Genomic DNA, 12,172 nt, shown 5'->3' with positions numbered 1-12,172 from the left:
CAACAAGCACAACACTGAAAATTTCATCAGAGAAAATCGGATGTAAAATAAGAAAGTTATGACATTTTAAAGTTTCGCGTAATTTTCATAAAACAGTTATATGCACATCCTGGTCGGTATGCAAATGAGGAGACTGATGATGTCATCCACTCACTATATATCGTTTATATTTTATTATATGAAATATGAAATGTTCTAATTTTCTCCTCGTTGCCAAGTGAAACAATTAATGATTCCTCCCTGTACTGGGAATTAACATTGTTTAGTACTATATGGTTCAGTCAAGTTGGTCGTTATTATCAAATCTGTAAAAAAAATAGATATTGTATAATTCAAACAATAAAAAAAAAAATAGTGAGGGACATCATCGTCTGTTTGATTTTCGTGTCACTGAGTTGTGCAAATGCACTGTTTTGTGAAAAAAAGTGAAACTTTAAAATGTCATAACTTTCTTATTTTACATCCGATTTTGATGAAATCTTCCGCGTTATACTAGTTTGATTTTCCTCTATATACTTATTCAAACAAATTTTTCCTGGGGTGGACTTGTCCTTTAATCGTTTCCACGAGTTTCTATTTCGTTCCTTCGATTTATTAACACGTTCCAAGCACTATAGAGTATCCAACAGAAGTGAGTACACCTGGCCCTTGATGGGGTGATATTGCAAACTTTTCAAACATTGTTGTATTTGCATTGTTATCATTGTAGGTCGATGGTGTTATAATATACAAACTCTTTGGATATTCAATTGCAGAATCTGAAATATAATCGATGTATTAGAAAATAGTACGTAGCACCAAATGCGAGTACACTGTGCTGTCTAAACTGACAGTCGTGTTTGTCTGACATTCAATCGTGGCTTGTTGATAATGAATTGAAATAAAGTTCTCGTAAAAAAGAGTTCTTTGTTGCTGCATCTCCTGCACACCTTAATCGGCTCCTTAACCTTTCTTTTTCTTTTAATGACATATATATTCCATTATCTTCAACCATTGAGGATTTTGGAGTTGTTTTTGATATTGAAATGAAAATGACCGAACATGTAACATACTTGTGTCGCACTCTAAACTGGCAAATATATAATCTCAATCGCATTAGCAGTTTCCTGGATAAGAACATGTGTCATAATGTCGTTAGGGCTCTTGTGCTCTCCAGGCTGGACTATGGTGGTTGCTTGCTGGGGGTATTGGGTATTAGTAAACAGGATTTTGGAAGACTTCAACGCCTTCAGAATAAATGTGCACGATTAATCTGTCAAAAACCAAAATGCTACCCCTCTTCTAAATGAACTACATTGGCTACCTGTTTCTGATAGAATACATTATCAAATACTTGTTCAAACCTATAAGTCTCTGTCAACCACACTACCTTGTTTCATTTCTTCATCATTTCAGCAACAAAGATCAACATACTCTTCGTTCTGCAGCTGCTCCTTCCTATTTCATTCCAAAATCCAGAAAACAGGCCGGTTTCAACTCCCTTCAATCTCTTGCCCCCCGTCTTTGGAACAAACTCCTTTCATTTCTTCGAAACCTCTCTTCTCTTAACCTCTTCAAAAAACATCTCAAAACACACTTATATAACCATAAACCTTAACTTGTCTTATGCAATCAACAGCGCTTTGTATCATTTGGAAAAAGCGCTATATAAATCCCATTATCATTATTATTATCAAATCAGGATTAATGACATAATCGAATATTTGCGAAAATGAAATGTACGTAATTCTAAAAAAGAGGTTGTTTCAAATTAGCGTTTACGAGAAACAGAAAAGAAATGTTGTTTGCACTTGTACTTAAAATTTGATTTATTTTTACGGTCCTAATTTTAAAGTTTGTCCTATGTTTGTACTTACCCGATATGACACCATCAACAAGACGAAGTAAATGGAAAGAAAACGAGCCATATTCTAAGGTATTCCATAACACTTTTCAGCCGACTAAAATGAGCCTATTATGACAAGTACATGTGAGTGCAAGATCATTTTGCATAGTACGTGAATGCTATCTGTTCAATCAACTGGAACTCGCAAAAAATGAAATAAAAACCATGGGAGAATATTCAATGGCACGAACCTTTTGCATTCAGTGCATCCGATTCGGATGAAGTATTTTCCCCTTTTTCCCTCTCCATTTTATTGATTATTGGATTTATGTCTGTTTTCCTTCAGTCATACGAGAACATGTAGATATGCTTTCTAATCTGCTGGATACAAGTTGTCAGGCTGCCGTTAAATGACAAAAGTCCATCCACTCAAAAAGTTGTTTTGAATGAAAAGAGAATAATCCAACAAGCATAACTCTGAAAATATCATTAAAATCGGAGGTAAAATAAGAAAGTCATGACATTTTAAAGTTTCGCTTGTTTTGCACAAAAAAGTTATGTGCACAACTCGGTGATATGCAAATGAGAGAGTCGATGATGTTCCCCACTCACTATATCTTTTGCTTTTTATTGTTTGAATTATACGATTTTTTTTGCAGATTTGGCAATAAGGAATATCTTGTTTAACCACAAAATGTTAAATAATGGTAATCCACATATTCAGGGAGGAATAAATCTTTTCTTCACATGATAATGAGGGAAAATAAATCAAGTAATGCAGTGAGATTCGAACGCACTGCCAACTTATTATGAGCAGAGTCAAAAACATTAGATTGGTATGTGAAATTCAGTAACAAAAATTCAAGTGGATACCATTTTTTTATTTTACAACCTAACGTGATGAAATTTCAGTGATGTGCTTGTTTAGTTTTTGTCCTTATGTTAACATTTTTTTTCTGGGGTGGACTAGCCCTTTAATTTTTTTCAGTTCTTGGCATCTTTTGTTTAAGTTTAATAGAACGTGAAAATTAAGTCTTTTAGAATCTCTGTTGCAATTTTCCAAACCATTATCTAAATTCATCATGTTCAGTGGAATGTAACATAGGCCCACAACGGCGACGGAACGGGTTTAAAAAGGAAGAAGTGAACATGCGCGAAATCGAAAACGGATGTTGATTTGATGTACTTTGTGCACGTCAACTGATATGATGGGGATGGAACCCCCCCCCCCTACCCTCCCCATACGCAATACGATTTGTAATTGGTTTTCAATATCCAAACTGATCATCTCCTGACCTCGATATTGCAAAGTTTTACCAAATCTTTTACTTGTTGAAACTCTTTGAATGAATCAATGGTTGAATAGTCAGTTGGAACATGGACCTATAGGTCCATGGTTGGAAGAATTAATAAATAATTGAATAAAGCTGTAAGTCTACAGGCACAGACCCTGATTGAAACTTCGATCAACAAGCCCGGGGACACTTCCATTGACGAATGGATAACATGCGCGACCCCAAAAACACGTAAAGACGATCTCGTTTGATGCATTTTCAGACCATGGAAAATACTTGTTTAGGGTGCTTTTCGGAACCCCACGTTCATTCATTGTATCCACTCGCCAATGGAAGTGACTCCATTCAACAAGTGGGTCTTCACACTAAGACTAGCACATATAAAAGTTGCTGGCCTGAGCGAGATCGAGGGCCTTCAGCAAACAAATTATTTTAACCTGCACATCCAGCAGTGGCGTAGCTACGGGAGGGGGGGGGGTGGAGAGGGGCATGGGGGCACGTGCCCCCCTGAGATTAGGTGTGTCCCTAATGTGCCCCCCCCCCCCCCTGACAAAATGGCAGAGCAAATAAAAGGGAGAAAGAAGAAAAGAAAAAAGGAAAAGAAGACAGAAGAAAAAAAAGGAAGAGGAAAATAAGAGGAAGGCGAGTGAATGAAATAATGTGAGTGGAAGACTTGCAAAGAAAAAAACAAATCTTCCATATTACTATATAAAATTTTTGCATGCGCTTCGCGCTAGAATTGCCTGTTCGATGAGATTCATATCTCCATATCAATAGGCTGATATGGAGCAAGCTTTGAAGTCAATATACGAAACATATTTTAGCTCGGACATCGAGCTTTCACTATTTTTTTTTTCATTTACAAATTTAAGTGCTCTGTAAAATGTCCGTTTTATGGTCTACATATCAGCATTTTAAGCCCCTTTCACAATTGACGTACGACCATTTGCGACCTTTTGGTCGTGCGACAGGCTGCAACAGGCATCGATCACCAGTCATCTCATAAGATCACACAGAGGCTTTCACAGTTGCAACAGCTGTCGTACAACAAAAACAACCAGTAAACCCGTTGCACGAGTATAAGTCGCTTATGATCCTATTGTGCTCGTGCGATCACATGCGAGTGTTGCACGGGGGATTGCGAGGGGAACGGTCGCATAAATCCGAATGAAACGACAGTGCAATGTTGTAAGCCGTTGCGACCGGTCTTGCAACAGTCTTATGGCCCATATATTATCGCACCCATGCAGTCGCAAGACAGGTCTCTGTACATGTAGGTCGCTAGCCCATGTGCAAGTGATGTACGACCTCCAGTCGAGTAAACTTAGTTGTGCCACCTCTCGCACCAAGTCGTGCAAAGTTGCACAACACTCGCACGATGATCGCACGACCGATGGTACGACCCCGGATACGACCTGATGCGAGTGAATCGATCGTATTTGATCGCGTTCGGATTTTGAACATGTTCAAAGTTCAGATGTGACCAGTCACGACCACCTCGAGTTCGTGCGACCGTCTCCAACGACTGCGAGTGCTCGCAAGATACCTAGAGATTGATCGTGCAACAAGATAAAACTGTTGCAGCCGGTCGTAAACTGGTCGGAAGTCAATTGTGAAAGGGGCTGAACGGTCGCATACATACCAATGCAACGGTAGTGGAATGTTGTAAGTCGTAATTTCTATCGGTCTTGCAACAGTCTTATATCATCGCACCCAGTCGCAAGACTGGTCTCTGTAGGTCTCTAGCACAGTGCAAGCGTTGAACAACCTCCAGTCGACTAAATGCGACTATACGTTGTTGTGCCACCTCTCGTACCAAGTCGTACAACGTTGAACAACACTCACACGATGATCGCCCGACCGATGGTACGACCTAATGCGAATAAATCAATCGTATTTGATCGCGTTTGGATTTTGAACATGTTCAAATTCAGATGCGACCAATCACGACCACGTCCGACCACCTCAAATTCGTGCATTCGTCTACAACGAATGCGAGAGTTCGCAAGACACCAAGAGATCGATCGTGCAACAACAAGAAACAAGTGGAATGCCTCTGGCCGTCTCACCTGCATCACGCGATTCAATATAGCAGCAGTGCTGACTTTGAAAACTACTATAACTGGCACAAGATGTTTAGTGATACTTGAATACTCTTATTTCCACGTTTTATGAACTAGACCAATACACTTTACAGAGATAGGATGGTAATTCAACAAATACCCCCAATGTGGCCAAAGTTCATTGACCTCACATGTCCTTTGACCTTGATCATGTGACCTGAAACTTGCACAGGATATTCAGTGATACTTGATTACTCTTATGTCCAAGCTTCAAAAGTCAGATCAATAAACTTGCAAAGTTATGATGGTAATTCAACAAATACCCCCAATTTGGCCAAAGTTCATTGACCCTAAATGACCTTTGACCTTGATCATGTGACCTGAAACTTGCACAGGATGTTCAGTAATACTTGATTACTATTATGTCCAAGTTTCATGAATCAGATCCAAAAACTTTTAAAGTTTTGATTGTAATTCAAAAGATATCCCCAAATCGGCCAAAGTTCATTGACCCGAAATGACCTTTGACCTTGGTCATGTGACGTGAAACTCATGCAGGATGTTTGGTGATTCTTGATTAATCTTATGTTAATCTTATGTTGCAGGCGGTCATAAACAGGTCGTATGTCAATTGTAAAAGGGGCTTTAAGCTCACGCTGCGTGGTCACATTGTTTGATATACCAAGTTCATATTGTCTACTACGTGTATTCCATAATGTTCTATTAAACAAATGTATTCAGAATGCCCAGATTCTAGGTATAAATCTAATACATGCGCGATAGCCTACATGTTCTTTATTTAAAATGTACTTAAATTATCCAGTTTCTCATCTGAATATCAATTATTGTCTGCTCACGCCTCACGATGGCATTATTAATGATACCCAATTAACTATATCCTATTTATGACTGACAAAATATGAATAGAGTGTCCCACTTTTAGATCTAAGATCTTAATTTTCTTCCTCGCATCAATTGTTTAGTTACATACCTATCCCATTCATTAATACAAAAAGTGCTTAGAATGACCTTCTTTTTTAGGTCGGAATGTCAAAACTATTTGCTCGCGCTTCGCGTTCGCATTATTGAAATATATACCGTCTTCGTGGATAACTGTAAGCAGTCCCTAACAAGTCCCTTTTCGATAATGCTAGAACAGTTAATAAAAATTTCTGCTCGCGCTTGGCGTTCGCAGTAACCATCTAGTTACATACGAATCAGGGTTTGCACAGCACGGCAGACTATTCAAACCGTGGGGCTTCGTCTAACAAATTGGAAAAGGTTATATAGCGCCATCTTGAAAAGACCTGAGTGGGTCTTGTAACACTGTACAGGTTAATAGCGATCGTAAGTTTGATTTCCAAAATTGAATGTACATTGTAGTTAATGCAATCAATCGTAAAAAAATATTCTCCGATTGTTGCTAAGCTTTGAGTAATGTGCCCTGAGATGATCTCGTAGATGATTATTTCAAATTTGCTACATGAATTTTGCTTATTTTACTAATTATTGCCACCTAATGATTCTACGTTTCATTGTTACTTTCTTTTTATAGTGAGCCGAAGTCATAAATGCAGTTCCTTGAATGAGTACGTCGCAACTCACGAAGGTGGCGGCTGGCGCGTATATTCTGGAGAAATTGAAGAGCGCCATCACATTCAACTCCAGTCACTGGTGTAGGGCCCCAGTGGCAAAGCCAGAGGGCAAAAAGACAAGATTTTATAGAAATATAAGTCAACTTCTCATCGTTACGCTCCCCTGCAAAATCATGAATTATCTTGTATGTTCGCTACACTCCCTGAAACTAACCATGAATTTGCATTTTTATGTGCAAAATATATTTGCATGGTCTAATAATTAAGTTATATACCCTTACTATTGAAGGGGTCTGAAATATCGGGCTTACCAGGTGTTTGGGTGCTTCTTCATCGTTGGCTTTGCGGACTGGAAATGGAAAAGGCGTCAATAAAACCATAGAATAAGCTTAGATCTGTATTATTGCAAGTGATTCGAGAATTGGAAGATATCTTTTGTCTATCAGCCTAAAGCCAATAAAATCCGGGTCAGCAACTTGAAAGTCCCGAAATAGACTTGTCATTTGTTCCTCATTCATCGTTTCCATGTATTATTTTCTTATCATTATTTTTAGATTGAATATTTAGTGCAAACATTGTTTGGATTTGATACTACATGTATATTAAACTGAAATAACATTTTTTTAATTTAATCGAATTGAATTATTTTCAAAGGCAGCGTTGGCATGTTCTTTCCAATGGAGGACCCCCATGTCAAACCGAATTTGAATTACTGATGGGATACTCTCGAAAATAAAGAGAAATCAATTAATGAAATTATCAACAGTTTTCTCCTGAAAATGAATGATTGCCTTTTAAAAGCAGACTTGAATTTTCCAAGAAAAAAACATTCACCATTCCCAATGCTCCCTAAAGTGTTGCAAAGTGCAAATAGATTTTTAACACCTCTAAACATAATCGTCAATAACTGGGCATTTCCGTTTGTAAGAGTATAAACCAGTATTCAATAGTATCGATCCATTAATCTGAATGACATAATGGCCCCGAAAGGGGTATGTTTGCTCACAACTAAATTTCTGGCATAAGTGTAGAGTAAATAGTTGACGTCGTTTGTACGAGTCTTTTTGCAGACATGTCTAAAAAAAATCATGATTTTAAGGATATTATTTTCAACTGGAATACGAGGTTTATAATATACACTGCTTATATTGGCAAGTTTGTGTCATTTGAAAAGTGTAAGACTTAGACCCGGGGGGGGGGGGGGCACTTCCATTCACGAGTGGATACCATGCGCGACCATGGGGTCTCGAAAAGCACCCTAAACACGTAATTTCCATATTCTGAAAATGCACCCCTTAACAAGTATTGGCGTGTGAAACCCTACCCTTAACAAGTATTGGAAACAAAACGATACTCTTGGCAAATATTCCCTAAAATGAACCCCTAAACAAGTACAGGAATGTTTTATTGCTACGGGTCCTTTGGTTGTCGGCTTGAATTACCTTATTTGGTTTAGTACGACCCCACCTTCTACACCTCGCGCAAATAGGACTCTAAATACGTAGTGTTGGGGCAAAAAGGACATCCTTTATAAAACATTTTAATTTTGTTTTATCATCCCCGCAAATTCGACCCTAAACACGTAATTTTCCTGGCGAAATAGATACCCTTTTTTCATAATTTTTGTGTTTTTGACACCCTTTTCACGTTACGTACGTAACGTGCCCTATCGTGAAAAGGACATCCTTTTTACGTGTTTTTTGGTCGCGCATGGTATCCACTCGTCAATGTAAGTGCCCCCCCCGGGGACTTAGAATAACCTATCATATAAAACATTGACATCAAGTCAATTATACTTGTCAAAGAAATTTCATATTCTTTTGAGCCGTTTCGCGGATCAGGGGATTGTGTGTAATCTTGTTTCAGCCAAAATTTAACTTTGTTCTCAAATTGAAATAAGGAAGAAGACGAGAGAAGTATTTCCAACGTCTATTTTCTCGTTTTTTTTTCTTTTTTTTCCTATCAGCGAAGTCTGTATTCAGACAAATATAATCGTACACAACGTAAATATTACTTTGGAGGCAGAACACAACTCCCCGAAAAGCATATACTTCGAGACGTGTTAAATCTACTTCCGAACAAAACGACGTTTGTGGAGCATCAATCGTGCGGATTTTATAAGCTATTTTCTCCTTCGTTGCACTTTGGTTATAAGACCTTTCTGTCATTAACATGGTTAAAGACGCACAGATCTCGACACCACACATTCTAGACGAGCTTTTCACGATGACCTATCTAAGACGAATCGGTGGTTTCTATACAATTTGGCAAAGTTAATGGTTTATCTAAACCATAAACGATGACCACACTGAGATAAGTCTCAAGATAATTAGAATTTTCCTGGATTTCTGCATATAATTGTGTGCATGCCATCCTAGTGAGCTTCTTCTTCTTCTTGTCGGGTCACAAGACCTGTCCAGTGGAGGGTGCAGGATCTGGCTTTGTTAAGTGAGCTGAAATATCGTCTCATTTTGTTTGAGAGAAATTAACTCGTCTGCGAATCTGTAACCATGTATTTTCAAATCAAACGCATAGATCGATATTGACGGACATGACGGACTCAAAAGTTACTACCATCATGGCCAGAAGGGGTAGAGTCCAAGATAAACAATGATGTGGATAACTTTGGAATATACAGACAAAAATAATGACTAAGTTATGGAGATTCATGTATGTCCGCAAAGGAAGATGCTCTAATATTGCACGATTATTACGGAAAATATAAAAGCCGTTTACAACTCAGTACTTCTATCATCTCCAGTTGGTAAGTGTTTTGTTCATATTTTAGTGTCAAATATCGTTAAAATTATTATTTTTTTTGTTCAAAGGGGTGCTGTGTCCGTTTCGTCCTATCTGAGTTTAAGTTCGTATTGTTATACAAAGTATTCCTTTATCTCTTTATCGATATCACAAGCTTGTGTGTGTGCCATAAACAATATTGTCTGAATATATTCACTATAAAAAAGAGAAATGTTACATTTGAAAGGTTGGAGGAGTGACAACATTTTCTAAATGTTGCATTTACCACTTTAAATACCCAACACTTAAAATGTTGGATTCAGCTTTATACAAGGTTGGATGTAACACTTGGAAAAGGATGTCACTCCTCCAACCTTTCAAATGTTGAGTTAACATTCGAATTTTTAGAGTGTTCGAATGCTATACATGTATAATGACAAATTCAGCTTTTTATCCCATAATTACGTTACTCACCTGATTAGAAACTTTCAGTGAATAGGGTCATCCGTTTGCATTTGTCAATTTCACATGCATTATTTTATTTTTTTAACGGAAATAAATTTAATCAATCAATCAATATATATCAATCAGGTATTTTTGGAAATCAAAAGCTTTAATTTAATAATCTCCAGCATTTATAACATTCCATGAAATATGTATTTGTCTGTATTGTTCTATAACCCATGTAGGCCTAATTATTCATCGTTTATTTAATCGAAAAAATCTGGGGCCTCTTGCATAAAGCATTTGCCATAAAAACTCCGGCCAATACAGGCCAATGATCTCTTTATGTATTTGTTTGCTATTTTATCAATGTCTTGAACCTTAATGAAGTAATGACTAAACAACAACAACCAAATTCTCCCCTGAAATGACGTTTGAATTCCAAGTTGGAAACGGTTTTGTATATGAATACATCAAAGCTTTGAGGAACTACAACGATTCAAATGAATGCAAAAGATATGAATTTACATGATTAATTTATTTCATAGTTATTTAACTAGTCATTTTATCCCAATCAAAGATCAATAACTTATAACAATAGACAATGATATCAAATAATAATGAAAATGAATGATTTATTCTTGCGGAGCACAAGTAAATTTAGTTACCAAACTGCTCTAATAGCAATTTCTGAAAATGAAGTAGGAAATAAAAATTAGAACATCGTCAGGTTTGTCAGTTATCATGAGTATGTCCATAAAATAGTCACGGTAGCATACGACGCCCTTTGATTAATATTTCTGTTCAAAGTTTGGTTTACGAATCATGAAGATTGCATACTAATGAATAATAATTTTAAAGTAAATCATTCTCCACGAAAATCTTTGTCAGCAAACAAACTTAATAGTCAAAGAACTGTTGCCAAAACAACTTTTTAGACTGACCATAATAATGCACTGGATTGCTTTTTAATGCCTCTTACATGTCTTACGAGATGTGATATGAAAAGGCTGGGACAAATGCCTAAGACGTATTAAGACGTAATTACTAATAGATGGATGAAGGGGGACAATTATGTTTCTCGGTACACAATTCAAAACCGACTCTTTTCATGGAGTGGTGATGATGGGGGGGGGGGGCTCGGGGGCATGGGCACCCAAGAGACGCAATAAAAAGGAAGACTAAAAGAAAAAAGACAAATAAGGCGAATATATGAATTGTTTTCTGATCAAAATCCATGAGAAATGTAAATGTGTGTACTACCTATTATAGAGGTCATTTTCTTAAAGGGGAAGTTCACCCTGAAGAAAAGTTTGTTGTAAAAATAGCAGAAAAAATAAAAAATATTGGTGAAGGTTTGAGGAAAATCCGTTAAAGATTAAGAAAGTTATTAGAATTCAAAGTTTTGGATTTGTGACGTCATATGCGAGCAGCATTCCTACATAGCGAATGGTAAAAAATCAATGAATTTCAAATTTTGTACGGTTCCTGATAACTTTATTTTGTTTTCTATTTATGATCGGGTGTGGAATGATTTGTCTATTGATATACAAAAGGCACAGTAGAAACCATTTTCAATTTTCTGAGAAAATGACATTTCATATATTTTTTTACCATTCGCTTTGTAAGAATGCTGCTCGCATATGACGTCACAAATTCAAAACTTTGAATTCTAATAACTTTCTTAATCATTGACGGATTTTCCTCAAACCTTCACCAATATTTTTTATTACTTTTTCTGCTATTTTTACAACAAACTTTTCTTCAGGGTGAACTTCCCCTTTAAAGGAATTTTTCCCCAAACATCATATCTGGCCCATTCAAAAATGTTGACACATTACACCACAAAAAAATGTGGTGTTAACCGGTGTACACAGAGGACCACAACAGTTATTTTACACAGGTGTTAAATTGAGTGTTAGTTTAACACATATACCTGCTATTACAACTCCTTTGGTTGTTACATTTACACACTTTGGTGTTATGTTCAATCTCTAGAGTGATATTTTAACGCCTCAGGGTAAGGTCCTAGAGACAGCAATGTCAGTTTTAACACCCAAGATGCAGCTGTTCGTAAAGTTACGCATGACTTAACGCACGAATGGAACATTTTCTTAGGTCATAAATCAATTGCATATGGATATCACATAGCACAAGAAAGGATCACCAGTCGTATGTATAAAGTCATTTGTATCTTACGAACAGCTGCAT

At 37.0% G+C, this 12,172-nt stretch overlaps 1 protein-coding gene across 1 annotated transcript in view; it reads left to right on the top strand.

Annotated features, from left to right (window-relative positions):
- Nucleotides 1–8,761: 8,761 nt before the first annotated feature.
- LOC121410277 overlaps nucleotides 8,762–12,172 on the top strand; it is a 56,959-nt gene continuing 53,548 nt past the window's right edge. The window contains exon 1 of the mRNA XM_041602260.1: nucleotides 8,762–9,542. The gene's annotated coding sequence lies outside the window, so the exon portion shown is untranslated. The remainder of the gene's footprint in view (nucleotides 9,543–12,172) is intronic.

Source organism: Lytechinus variegatus, chromosome 1 (genome assembly GCF_018143015.1).
Source record: "Lytechinus variegatus isolate NC3 chromosome 1, Lvar_3.0, whole genome shotgun sequence".
Lineage (NCBI taxonomy): Eukaryota > Metazoa > Echinodermata > Echinoidea > Temnopleuroida > Toxopneustidae > Lytechinus > Lytechinus variegatus.
The sequence above is the reverse complement of the archived record's forward strand: the minus strand, read 5'-3'. Positions and strand labels throughout refer to the sequence as shown.